The sequence below is a fragment of the Mus caroli genome, chromosome 8 (assembly GCF_900094665.2).
Source record: "Mus caroli chromosome 8, CAROLI_EIJ_v1.1, whole genome shotgun sequence".
Taxonomy (NCBI): Eukaryota; Metazoa; Chordata; class Mammalia; order Rodentia; family Muridae; genus Mus; species Mus caroli.
In genome coordinates, this window is record NC_034577.1 from 58,907,317 (window position 1) to 58,919,780 (window position 12,464).

General features: G+C 38.8%; 1 protein-coding gene across 1 annotated transcript in view; it reads left to right on the forward strand.

Annotated features, from left to right (window-relative positions):
- Tktl2 (transketolase like 2) overlaps window positions 1-10,640 on the forward strand; it is an 18,457-nt gene extending 7,817 nt beyond the window's left edge. The window contains exon 2 of the mRNA XM_021171063.1: window positions 10,609-10,640. The gene's annotated coding sequence lies outside the window, so the exon portion shown is untranslated. The remainder of the gene's footprint in view (window positions 1-10,608) is intronic.
- The last annotated feature ends 1,824 nt before the right edge of the window (window positions 10,641-12,464 follow it).

Sequence of the window (12,464 nt, forward strand, 5' to 3'; positions counted from 1 at the left end):
TCTGTAACTCCTTCCATGGGTGATTGTTCCCAATTCTAAGAAGGGGCAAAGTGTCCACCCTTTGGTCTTCATTCTTCTTCAGTTTCATGTGTTTTGCAAATTGTATCTTATATCTCGGGTATCCTAAGTTTCTGGGCTAATATCCACTTATCAGTGAGTACATATCATTTGAGGTTTTTTGTGATTGTGTTACCTCACTTAGGATGATGCCCTCCAGGTCCAACCATTTGCCTAGGAATTGTATTCTTAAATGTGTTTATAAAAATGCAGAAATCTTGGCCCTGTTCTGGACTGACTTGCTCTGGTTTCTTTTGTGTTGTTGATCTAAAACAGTAAGTCTCATAGTTACTTTGTTATTTATTTGAACTCTCTTAAAATTGTGTTCAGACACTTGAATAAAATAGAGGTGACTTTAACTTATTATAAATCCCGAGTCTACAAATCCTGAAAACAAGAACTATGCCCATGGCATCCGCATCTTCATTCTGATCCCTTCAGAGTTTCTGCTTGTATCTTTTAATTCTGATTACATCATAGTGGGTTACATAAGACAATTCTTATGCAAGCTAATAAACGTACTTTGAACATGTCCTTCCACTCCATACTTGTATCCTAAGAATTCATCCTCCCCCACTCTTGCCTCTCTTGCTTCTTCTATCTTGTCTCTTGCCCCCTTGCTCCCACCTCATCACTCCTTTCTCCCCCTCTCTCCATGTGGCTGTGGCTGACCTCTCCTTCTCTACTCTCTCCTTCTCTCTGCCTTTCTCTGCCTCTACTACTCTCTTAACTCCCTTCCCCATGCCCTAAATAAACTTCTATACTAAAAAAAAAATAATAATAATAAAAAGAATTCATCCTCCCAACCCACCCACCCCCCCCAAAAAATAAACCTCTAATGGATTATAGTTGGTGCTGGTTACTTCTAACTTGGATACTCCCAAATAGACTGGCCACATCCAGTGTTTTTGAAGATGATTTCCAGGCCATCTGTGTAGGCAGAGGAAGATGGACCACTGTTCTATAGCCTTGTCTTCATCCTGAAAGCTTTCTCCTGAAAACTGGGCTCTCATTATTCTCTCTTTTTTATCTCAAGTGCACTTTCCAAACATTTACAAGACCAAGACTGACATCATTTAGCATTTGTAAAGAATGGCTTGAGTCAGCTTGTATGATAACATATCTCTAGCCATTTAGCACTGCTGCTTCATTTGGACTTCTGACCTTCAACATGCCCATATATTGTGCAATCTAAAAAGGAAATATTCCACTAGCCATTTGCTCCTCAAACTTGAGGGAGCACTTAGCCCTAAGCAGCAATTGAACATATGTTTTCCAAATGACGTAGATGCCCTTTTCTTCAGAATTTAGGAAAGTAGTACAGTGATGGCTTTCCTTTCAACTTTCAGCTTTATCATCCTTTGATCACCACACCTGCCTCTCTACTTCATAATTCTTGGTAACGTCATTTAGTTCCATGCTCCAGTATAGTGTGGGATACTCTGCTAAGCTTTGAGGACTAAGACCCATATGCTGAAGTAATAGTTACAAAATGAGACTGTACATTGGAACACACTAAATTGTCACTTTTATAGGTTACAGTTGGTAAATTATTAGCAGTTTCTTGTAGCTTAATGTAATACTGTGCTGTCAGTGCAATGTCTTTAAAATGTTAATTAAGACATTATAGCAGAGGCATGGTGTTAGGCGACAGTGGAAAGCCTGGAAAGGTGAATCATGATTTTGGATTGAGAGAAAAACATAAACCCCATTTGCTCCATTTAAGGACCAGGCATGATTTTGAAAAAAGGCTGTAAGGCACCAGCTCCAGGAACAGAACAAAAAATCCAGAACAAGATCATAAAACCCCTTTTCAAAGAATAGCCTGAGGATAACCACAAAAATGGAGAAATATCTTATCTCAGAATGGGGCCATCTGTGTTGGGCAGCCCTATCTTATCCTGTGGTTAAACATTCATGACATAGGAATGCAGACCACTGGTCACCTGTGACCCCATAGCACCCACCAGTGAAATTTTAGATTACCTAATCCTTCTAGAGAGCTCACCTAGTTTCCTATAAGAAAACTTGTGTGCCTTTGTTTGGGGTAACCATTTTGGAGAATGGCTGAGATCTGCTGGATGTTTCTGCAGAACACTTTTTGTCTTTGCATGCTATCTGAATCTGGGATCTTCCTTCAGCAGTTTTCGGACCCTTACAGGATAAGAGTATTTTGCATACAAAGGGAAAACCTTTTATGCTTGAAGATCACAAGTACCAAAACACATTTTGGGAAATATAAAATGCATGCATGCTGCTAAAAACTCAAGTAGCTACATTGGATAGGTTCAGACTTACCATTTACTAACTGTAAGACCATAACATTTACAGGAAACTTTCTCTGTATCTCAGTGAACTCAAGGCCAAACTGGTCAATAAAGAGAATAAGAAAATGCAGGAGATTCAGCTCTGGGGCAAAGCTGTTGTCCAGCAAATGTGGGCTCTGGTCCCAGTAAAGAAGATGCTATGAAACCGTTTGCTGTTAGTTTCTAAAGCTTCCAAGTTCTTTGTCTTGTCAATGTGGTCATTGCATCTAAAAAATGAAGATCACATTTTACTAATGCATAAGGAGGGTGAGTGCAGGTCATAGTTCTCCAGGGAAATCTGAGGAGCCATCAACAACTGTTCCATAAACTTAACTAAAGTATAAGTCAGTAGAAGTAGTTCTTTGAATTGTAGCCCTCTAGTGGGCATGTTGTGAATGATGTTGAAGTCAACCTTGTGACAGAAAAATAGGGATGGAGAATGAGGAACCATAGGATGAGTCCTTGAAGAGGCACGAAGTGTTGCTCATGGCATTAGATCTAAGATGGCTCCTGGCACACAAGTGGGACAGCAAAAAGGAACTGAGGCCAGAGTGGTGGCTGATTCCTCCATCTTCATGGAAGGCCATACTGTGGCAATACTCCCCTGCTCCCCACATTCCTTCTGAGTTACCTCTTAGGCAAGGTTTTGAACTCAGCAGAGAGATCCACAGTCCCTAGTAAAGGTAACACTTCCAGGCACTCTAACATGCCCAGGATCATAGGATCTCGGGATCCCAGGACCCCAGGAGCTTGGTCATACCAGTTTCTCAGGGTCTCAGAGAAAGCTTGACTGCAAAGAACTCTTGACACACCCAGAATCTCCGGATCACGGGATCCCAGAATCACAGGATCACAGGGAAAGCTGAACTCTGAGGAGTTCTGACTCAACCGGGATTACAGGAAGTATGGGCTCCAATTAGATATATCGAGGGCAGGGAGCAATTGAGATAATCAGATGGCAGGAGCCAAGCATAAGAACAGAAGCAACAGAAACCAAGGTTACTTGGCATCATCAGAACCCAACTTTCCCACCATAGCAAGTCCTGAATACACCATCACACCAGAAAACAGAGATATGTATCCAAAGTCACTTCTTATGTTGATGATGGAGGACTATAAGAAGGACATAAATAACTCCCTTACGGAAATACAGGAGAACACAAGTTAACAGGTAGAAGCCCTTAAAGAGGAAGCACAAAAATCCATTAAAGAATTATAGGAAAACACATCCAAACAGGTGAAAGAATTAAACAAAATCATCTAGGATCTGGAAATGGAAGAAGAAACAACAAAGAAATCACAAAGAGAGACAATTCTGGAGACAGAAAACCTAGGAAAGAAGTCAGGAGCCATCACCAACAGAAGACAAGAGAGAGAAGAGAGAATCTCAGGTGCAGAAGAAACCATAGAAAACATTGACACAACAAACAAAGAAAATGTGAAATGAAAAAAGCTCCTAACCCAAAACATCCAGGGAATCCAGAACACAATGAGAAGACCAAATCTAAGGATAATAGGAGGATAGAAGGAGGATTTCCAACTTAAAGGGCCAGTAAATATCTTCAACAAAATTATAGGAGAAAACTTCCCCAACCTAAAGAAAGAGATCCTGATGAACATACAAGAAGCCCACAGAACTCCAAATAGACTGGACCCGAAAAGAAATTCCTCCTGTCACATAATAATCAAACACCAAATGCACTAAACAAAGAATACTAAAAGCAGTAAGGGAAAAAGATCAAGTAATATACAAAGACAGACCTATCAGGATTACACCCAACTTCTCCCCAGAGACTATGAAATCCAGAAGATCCTTGGCAGATGTCATAGAGATGCTAAGAGAACACAAATGCCAGCCCAGGCTACTATACCCAGCAAAACTCTGAATTACCATAGATGGAGAAACCATAGTATTCCATGACAAAACCAAATTTACACAATACCTTTCCACAAATTCAGCCCTTCAAAGGATAATAAAGGGGAAACTCCAACACAAGGAGGGAAACTATGCTCTAGAAAAAGCAAGAAAATAATCTTTCAACAAACCGAAAAGAAGATAGCCACATGAACAGAATCCCAACTCTAACAAAAAACAGGAAACAACAATGACTTTTCCTTAGTATCTTTTAATATCAATAGACTCAATTGCCCAATAAAAAGACATAGACTAACAGACTGGTTACGTAAACAGGACCCAACATTTTGCTGCATATAAGAAACCCACTTCAGTGACAAAGACAGACACTACCTCAGAGTAAAAGGCTGGGAAACAATTTTCTAAGCAAATGGTCTGAAGAAACAAGCTGGAGTAGCCATTCTAATATCAAATAAAATCAAATTTCAACCTAAAGTCATAAAATAAGGAGGGACACTTCATACTCATCAAAGGTAAAATTTACCAAGATGAACTCTCACTTCTGAACATCTATGCTCCAAATGCAAGGGCATCCACATTCATTAAAGAAACTTTACTAAAGCTCAAAACACACATAGCCCCACATACAATAATAGTGGGAGACTTCAACATCTCACTCTCATCAATGGACAGATCATGGAAACAGAAAGTGAACAGAGACACAGTGAAACTAACAGACTTAACAAATATCTCTAGAACATTTCATCCCAAAACAAAAGAATATACCTTCTTCTCAGCACCTCATGGTACCTTCTACAAAATTAACCATATAATTGGTCACAAACCAGGCCTCAACAGATACAAAAATATTGAAATTGTCCCATGCATCCTATCAGATCACCACGGACTAAGGCTTATCTTCAATAACAACATTAAAAATAGAAAGCCCACATACACGTGGAAGGTGAACAACACTCTACTTAATGGTAACTTGGTCAAGGAAGAAATAAATTAAAGATTTTCTAGAATTTAATGAAAATGAAACCACAACATACCCAAAGAAAAACTCATACCTTTGAGTGCCTCCAAAAGGAAACTGGAGAGAGCATACACTACCATCTTGACAGCACACCTAAAAGCTCTAGACCAAAGAGAAGCAAATTAACCCAAGAGGAATAGATGGCAGGAAATAATCAAAATCATGGCTGAAATCAACCAAGTGGAAAGAACCATACAACAAATCAACCAAACCAGGAGATTTTTTTTTTTTTTTGAGAAAATTAACAAAATAGATAAACCCTTAGCCTGACCCACTAGAGGGCACAGAGAGAGCATCCTAATTAACAAAATCAGAAATGAAAAGGGAACCATAACAACAGAAACTGAGGAAATCCAAAAAAGTCATGAGCTCCTACTGCAAAAGCCTATACTCAACACAAATGGAAAATCTGGATGAAATGGAATTTTTTTCTAGACAGATACCAGGTGCCAAAGTTAATTCAGGATCAGAGGACTCATCTAAACTGTCTCATAACCCCTAAATAAATAGAAGCAGTCACTAACCAAAAAAAAAAAAAAAAAAGGCCAGGACCTGATGGGTTTAGTGTAGAATCCTGTCAGACCTTCAAAGAAGATGTAATACCAATAGTCTTCAAACTATTCCATAAAATAGAAACAGAAGGAACACTACCCAGTTCATTCTATGAAGCCACAGTTATGCTGATACCAAAACCTCACAAAGACACAACAAAGAAAGAGAACTTCAGACCAATTTCCCTTATGAATAGCTATAGAAAAATACTCAATAAAATTCTTACAAACCGAATCCAAGAACACATCAAAACTATCATTCACCACTATCAAGTAGGCTTCGTCTCAGGGGTGCAGGAATGGTTCAATATGGGTCAATCCATCAATGTAATCCACTACATAAACTCAAAGAAAAAATAAAATGATTATTTCATTGGATAATGAAAAAGCATTTGACAAACTTCAACATCCCTTCATGTCAAAAGTCCTAGAAAGATTAGGAATTCAAGTCCCATACCTGAACATAGAAAAAGCAATATACAGCAATCCAGTAGTGAACATCAAACTAAATGGAGAGAAACTTGAAGCAACCCCACGACAATAAGGGACTAGGTAAGGCTCTCCACTCTCTCCCTACCTATTCAATATAGTGCTTGTAGTCCTAGTCAGAGCAATTAGACAACAAAAGGAAGTCAAAGGATACAAATTAGAAAGGAAGAAGCCAAAATATCACTATTTGCAGATGATATGACAGTATACTTAAGTGACTCCAAAACTTCCACCAGAGAAGTCTTTAACCCGATAAACAGCTTCAGCAAAGTGGCTGGATATAAAATTAATTCAAACAAATCAGCAGCTGTCTTCTACTCAAAGGATAAACAGACTGAGAAAGAATTTAGGAAACATCACTCTACACAATAGTCACAAATAATATAAAATATGTTGGTGTGAATCTAACTAAGGAAGTAAAAGATCTTTATAATAAGAACTTCAAGTCTCTGAAGAAAGAAATTGAAGATCTCAGAAGATACAAAGATCTCCCATGCTCATGGGTTGGCAGGATTAATATAGCAAAAATGGCAATCTTGCCAAAAAGCTCTATACCTATTCAATGCAATCCCCATCAAAATTTCAACCAATTCTTCATAGAGTTAGAAAGAGAAATTTGCAAATTCTTTTGGAATAACAAAAGACCCAGGATAACAAAAACTATTCTCAACAATAAAAGAACTTCCAGGGAAATCACCATCCCAGACCCCAAGCTGCATTACAGAGCATTAGTGATAAAAACTGCATGGTATTGGTGACAGACAGGAAGATCAATGGAATAGAATTGAAGACCCAGAAATGAACCCACACACCTATGATCATTTGATTTTTGACAAAGGATCTAAAACCATTCAATGGAAAAAAGCATTTTCAACAAATGGTGCTGGCTCAACTAGTGGTTAGTCTGTAGAAGAAGGCAAATCAACTCATTCTTATCTCCTTGTACAAAACTCAAGTCCAAGTGGATCAAGGACTTTCACATAAAACCAGATACACTGAAACTTATAGAAAAGAAAGTGGGGAAGAGCCTCGAACATATGGGCACAGGGGGAAAATTCCTGAACAGAACATCAATGGCTTGTGATATAAGATCAAGAATTAAGAAATCATACCTCATAAAACTGCAAAACTTCTATAAGGCAAAAGACACTGTCAAGAAGACAAGAAGGCAACCAACAGATTGGGAAAAGATCTTCACCAATCCTGCATCTGACAGAGAGCTAATATACAATATATACAAAGAACTCAAGAAGTTAGGCTCTAAAGAAACAAATTTCTGTATTGAAAGTGGGGTACAGAGCTAAACAAAGAATCCCAGCTGAGGAATACTGAATGGCTGAAAAGCACCCCCCCCCAAAAAATGTTCAACATTCTTAGTCATCAGGGAAATGCAAATCAAAACAACCCTGAGATTCCACCTCACACTAGTCAGAATGGCTAAGATCAAAACCACAGGTGACAGCAGCTGCTGGTGAGGATATGAAGAAAGAGGAACACTCCTCCATTGCTAGTGGGATTGCAAGCTGGTACAACCACTCTGAAAATCAGTTTGGCGGTTACATACAGTTTGGACATAAAACTTCGTGAGGACCCAGCAATACCACTCCTGGTCATATACCCAGAGGATGGTCCAACATGTAGTAAGGACACATGCTACACTATGTTCATAGCAGCCTTATTTATAATAGCCAGAAACTAGAAAGAATCCAGATATCCCTCAACAGAGGACTGTATACAGAAAATGTGGTACATTTACACAATGGAGTACTACTCAGCTATTAAAAATAATGAATTTTTTTAATTCATAGGCAAATGGATGGAACTAGAAAATACCATCCTGAGTGAGGTAACCCAATCACAAAAGAACAAACATGATAAACACTCACTGATAAGTGGATATTAGCCCAGAAGCCCAGAAGTTCAGAATACCCAAGATACAATTCACAAACCACATGAAATTGAAGAAGGAAAACCATAGTATGGATACTTATATCCATCTTAGAAGGGGGAACAAAATACCCATGGAAGGAGTTATAAAGACAAAGTGTGGAGTAGAGACTGAAGAAATGACCATCTAGAGACTGACTCACCTGGGGATCTATTCCATTTACACTCACGAAATCCAGACACTGTTGTGAATGCCAACAAGTGCTTGCTGACAGGAGCCTGATATAGCTCTCTCCTGAGAGGCTCTACCAGTGCCTCACAAATACAGAGGTGGATGCTCACAACCATCCATTGGGCTGAGCATAAGATTCCCAATGAAGGAGCTAGAGAAAGGATCCAAAAAGATGAAGGGGTTTGCAGCCCCATAGGAGGAGCAACAATATGAACTAGCCAGTACCGCCGGAGCACCCAGGGACTAAACTGCCAACCAAAGAGTACACATGATGGGACTCATGGCTCCAGCTGCATGTGCAGCAGAGGATGTCCTAGTCAGACATCACTGGGAGGAGAGGTCCTTTGTCTTATGAAGGCTGTATGCTCCAGTATGGGGGAATGCCAGGGCCAGAAACTGGGATGGGTGGGTTGGTGAGCAGGAGAAGGGGATGGGGGAGGGTGTTTTTTGGAGGGAGAACCAGGAAAGGGGATAACATTTGAAATGGAAATAAAGAAAATATACAATAAAAAAAAAGATTTAGTCAGATATCCTGCTGTGCACTAGGCCTGTTTATCCTGCCTTTAGGAGAACAATGTGACAACCACCCTTATCTTAGATTTTCTTTGTCACTCACTTTCACAGCATACGCTAATGTATAGCTTTAATCTTAAAAATGAAATTTTCCATGCCCCTGTCTTAGAGTAATGAATGTGTATATGTGTTATGGTAATCAATTGCTGAAAGTAGCCAAGAGATTGGAAGTAACTTTATACCACAACTGTCTGCTTTAAATGCTGAAAGTGACGTGGATGTAGTTTGATAATGGTAATATTTGCAGTCCTGTTGGCTATCAAGGTCAGTTGGGGTTAGTTGGAGTTAGTAACTTAATCCTTTTGTAAAAACTGTTAAAGATTATTGTAAAGTATCCCATTCCTTTCCCATATCATATTTTCTGTGCTGTACAATAAATACAGAGCAAGGTCCTATGTATGTTAGAGTCATACATCCATGTGTAAGGACAGTCAGACATTAGGGTAAACATAAAACAGACAGACTACAAACAAACCAGAAACACTGAAGCAACAGTGTTTCATATTATCTCTTTGGATTTCCCTGTCAGTGAAGGCAAAGACTTTATTCACTACTAGCAGATTGAAGACATAGGGTTAGAAGTGAAAAATTCAAACATGGTCTTGCTCTTGGTCATATAAATTCAAGGTGAAGGGCAATGTGACACCAGGTATATTTTGGGCTTATCTTTAATGCTGTTAACCGGGAACAGATACCCAGCTATAGTGAAGTGACATTTGATAAAAGGGTTTTTTCTTAGTTTGATGAATGAGCGTAACATGTACTGTAACCAATTAGCAGTATATGTGTGAATTTATATCTTGAATAATGCTTTCCATTCCAAAGATCAAACACCCAACTCTTCCTTTCTACCGTACACTAGTGTCATTGTGAGCTTCAAAGTGTGACAGTGTAAAAGGTCTGTACTTTCTCATATGTCAGGTTTATTTTTGCCTTTTTAGATCCTTTATCATTTCATGAAATTTTGAGAATAAGTTTACTTATTCTGAAATATAGTCATGATGAAGTCTTAGTAAGGACTACACTGGATCTATGGATCGATTTAGAGAGAATGTGCACCACAGTGATCCAGGCACTGACAGAACCTTCCATATAGTTAGACTTTTTAGGTCTCTTTCTGTTGGATTTGACAGTTGAATTCTGGGTAGTGTTCATTAATTTTTATGTTATTTGGTAAGTCCTCAATCTGAGCATAACTGATGTTATGAAGCAGATAGTCCCATGCTGTGGGACGCTCCCTGAGAAATGCAGAAGGTTCCTGACCTCTCCTTCCTAGATGCCAGATGCTCCCCTTATCTGAGCTGTGACAGCCAAAAGATTCCCAGCCGTCACCAAATAGCCCTGTGGGCAAAGTTGTTTCTGCTTGAGAACAACATATTAGTTTTATTTTAGAAATCTGATGCTGTGGTTGCTGTAAATAGTTACATTTAAAAAAATTCACTTGTGTTTATGCATTGATATTATGTTTCTTGTATTCTGAAATCTTGCTATATTTACCATGAAGCTCTGATAGGATTTTAAGTCAATTCTGAATAGTTTGTATGCATAAAATCATATCTGAGAAAATAATTTCTCTATATTTATGTTCATTTCTCTTATGTATTTTTTTAATTGTACAGGGTTGGAATTCTTGTACAATGTTGAACAGAAGTGGTCACAGACCTAGGTTGACAATAAGACCAGGGACATCTACAGTAAGGACTGATAAGGAAGAATCCCAATATATCACATAAGAAATTTTGTAAACCAAGTCAAATTATTTTCTCCTCAACAAAAGTTGGTCCAAGCAATCCCTCCTGAGAACTTCATTGTGATTTAAGATGCAAGCAAGATGGTCAGAAGTGTGAGCATCTTTCCTATGTGACCATATTGGAAGCAAGGGAGGTAACTGGAGTGAGTGAGTGTGTTTATTATAAATCACTTATTCTTCAAGAATCATCACCTTTTTTTCCCTCAGAGGACAAAGAGAGACTAAAGAGAGAAGCAACAGTGTTTCATATTATCTCTTTGGATTTCCCTGTCAGTGAAGGCAAAGACTTTATTCACTGCAGTAATCGCAGCAATTACAAACTTGCTTGGTATGTCATGAGTATGCATCAAATACATGCTGTCTTTATGAGTATTTAGATATAAATACATTAAAAGGAGGCATGTAGGGGAACAACAAGGGATATAGTCAAAGACACAAATCAGGGGTAATATAACTTGGAAAGGTTTTTTATGTAGATGCTTTTAGAATTTCCTATATAAGAAACTGGGAACTAGTAAATATATTTAATGCAATATAGTGATCAGAACATTAGCATGGAGGGGAATTTTGAGTGTAAAGGGTCTAAAGGTCCAGAAGTCTAGGAAACATGACAAAGCAGAAACACAGCAATCTTCTTTTATTTGCCCTCTCGGCTGTCAGAGAGATGGTAAATATCTCAGACCTTGCCAGGTTCGTGGTTGAGCAGACTTTGACTCAAAGATGGAGTCAAAGTGCAAAGATGATAATTCTGGCAATTCAAATATTTCAATGAGAAGGCACAGAATACTTTTAAGTAAAGATGTAAATTTGTGTGTGTGTGTGTGTGTGTGTGTGTGTGTGTGTGTAGGGGGATATTGTACATAGAGTTTGAGTGCTCATTATTTCAAGCTTTAACTGGAGTGTCTTAGAACATTTCTCAGCCAGGTGGTGGCAGCATGTTTTTAATGTCAGCATTTGGGAGGCAGAGGCAGCTGGATCTCTGTGTTTGCGGGCAGTCTCATCTATAGAGAAAGTTGCAGGACAGCCAAGGCTACATAGAAGAACCTGGTCTTGAAAAAAAAACAAGTACACAAACAAAAAACATTTCTCCTGTGAATAAGATAGATGAGAAAGACTAGAAAATGAGGCTTTTTGTGGCAGTCAATAGAGTGTAGCTCTATAATGGATTAAATGATACTGCCCATTTGTGGTAAAAGACTTCTCAGAGAGAAAGACATTTCATTTTCCTAAAAATGCTTTTGAAATATTGCAGAAAATATGCTTAATGATGAAATTGTAAAATGTCCTAATAAAGACAGAAAAAAATGTACAAGGATGTTTACTGAGAAAAGATGCCTCCCTGACAGTTATCAACTGAATCTGAAGCAGGCTGTCATGGGGCCAAGTTGGACTGCAACACACTTCAGATAAAGACCACAGCCTTGAGTGACTATTGATGGTGTGAGAAAGGGCAAGACCATTGTTTGTCAGGTTTGGGCATAGAGATAAATAGAAGAGTGTTGTGCAGCCCCTAACAGTGTTGTACTGCCCAGCATTTCAGTCTCAGCTTTGCAGGAACTGAGAGCACCTGAGTGACTGCTACTCTTCTCTGCAGTTACAGCTCTAGGACCACCCCTTTCCTTCTATTCCCTAGGCAAATACTAAGACGCAGCTACTGACTCAACCCCACTTTTTGGCAATAGTCAAATCATGACACTCACTTTGCCTATCTTCAGAATTATCTAC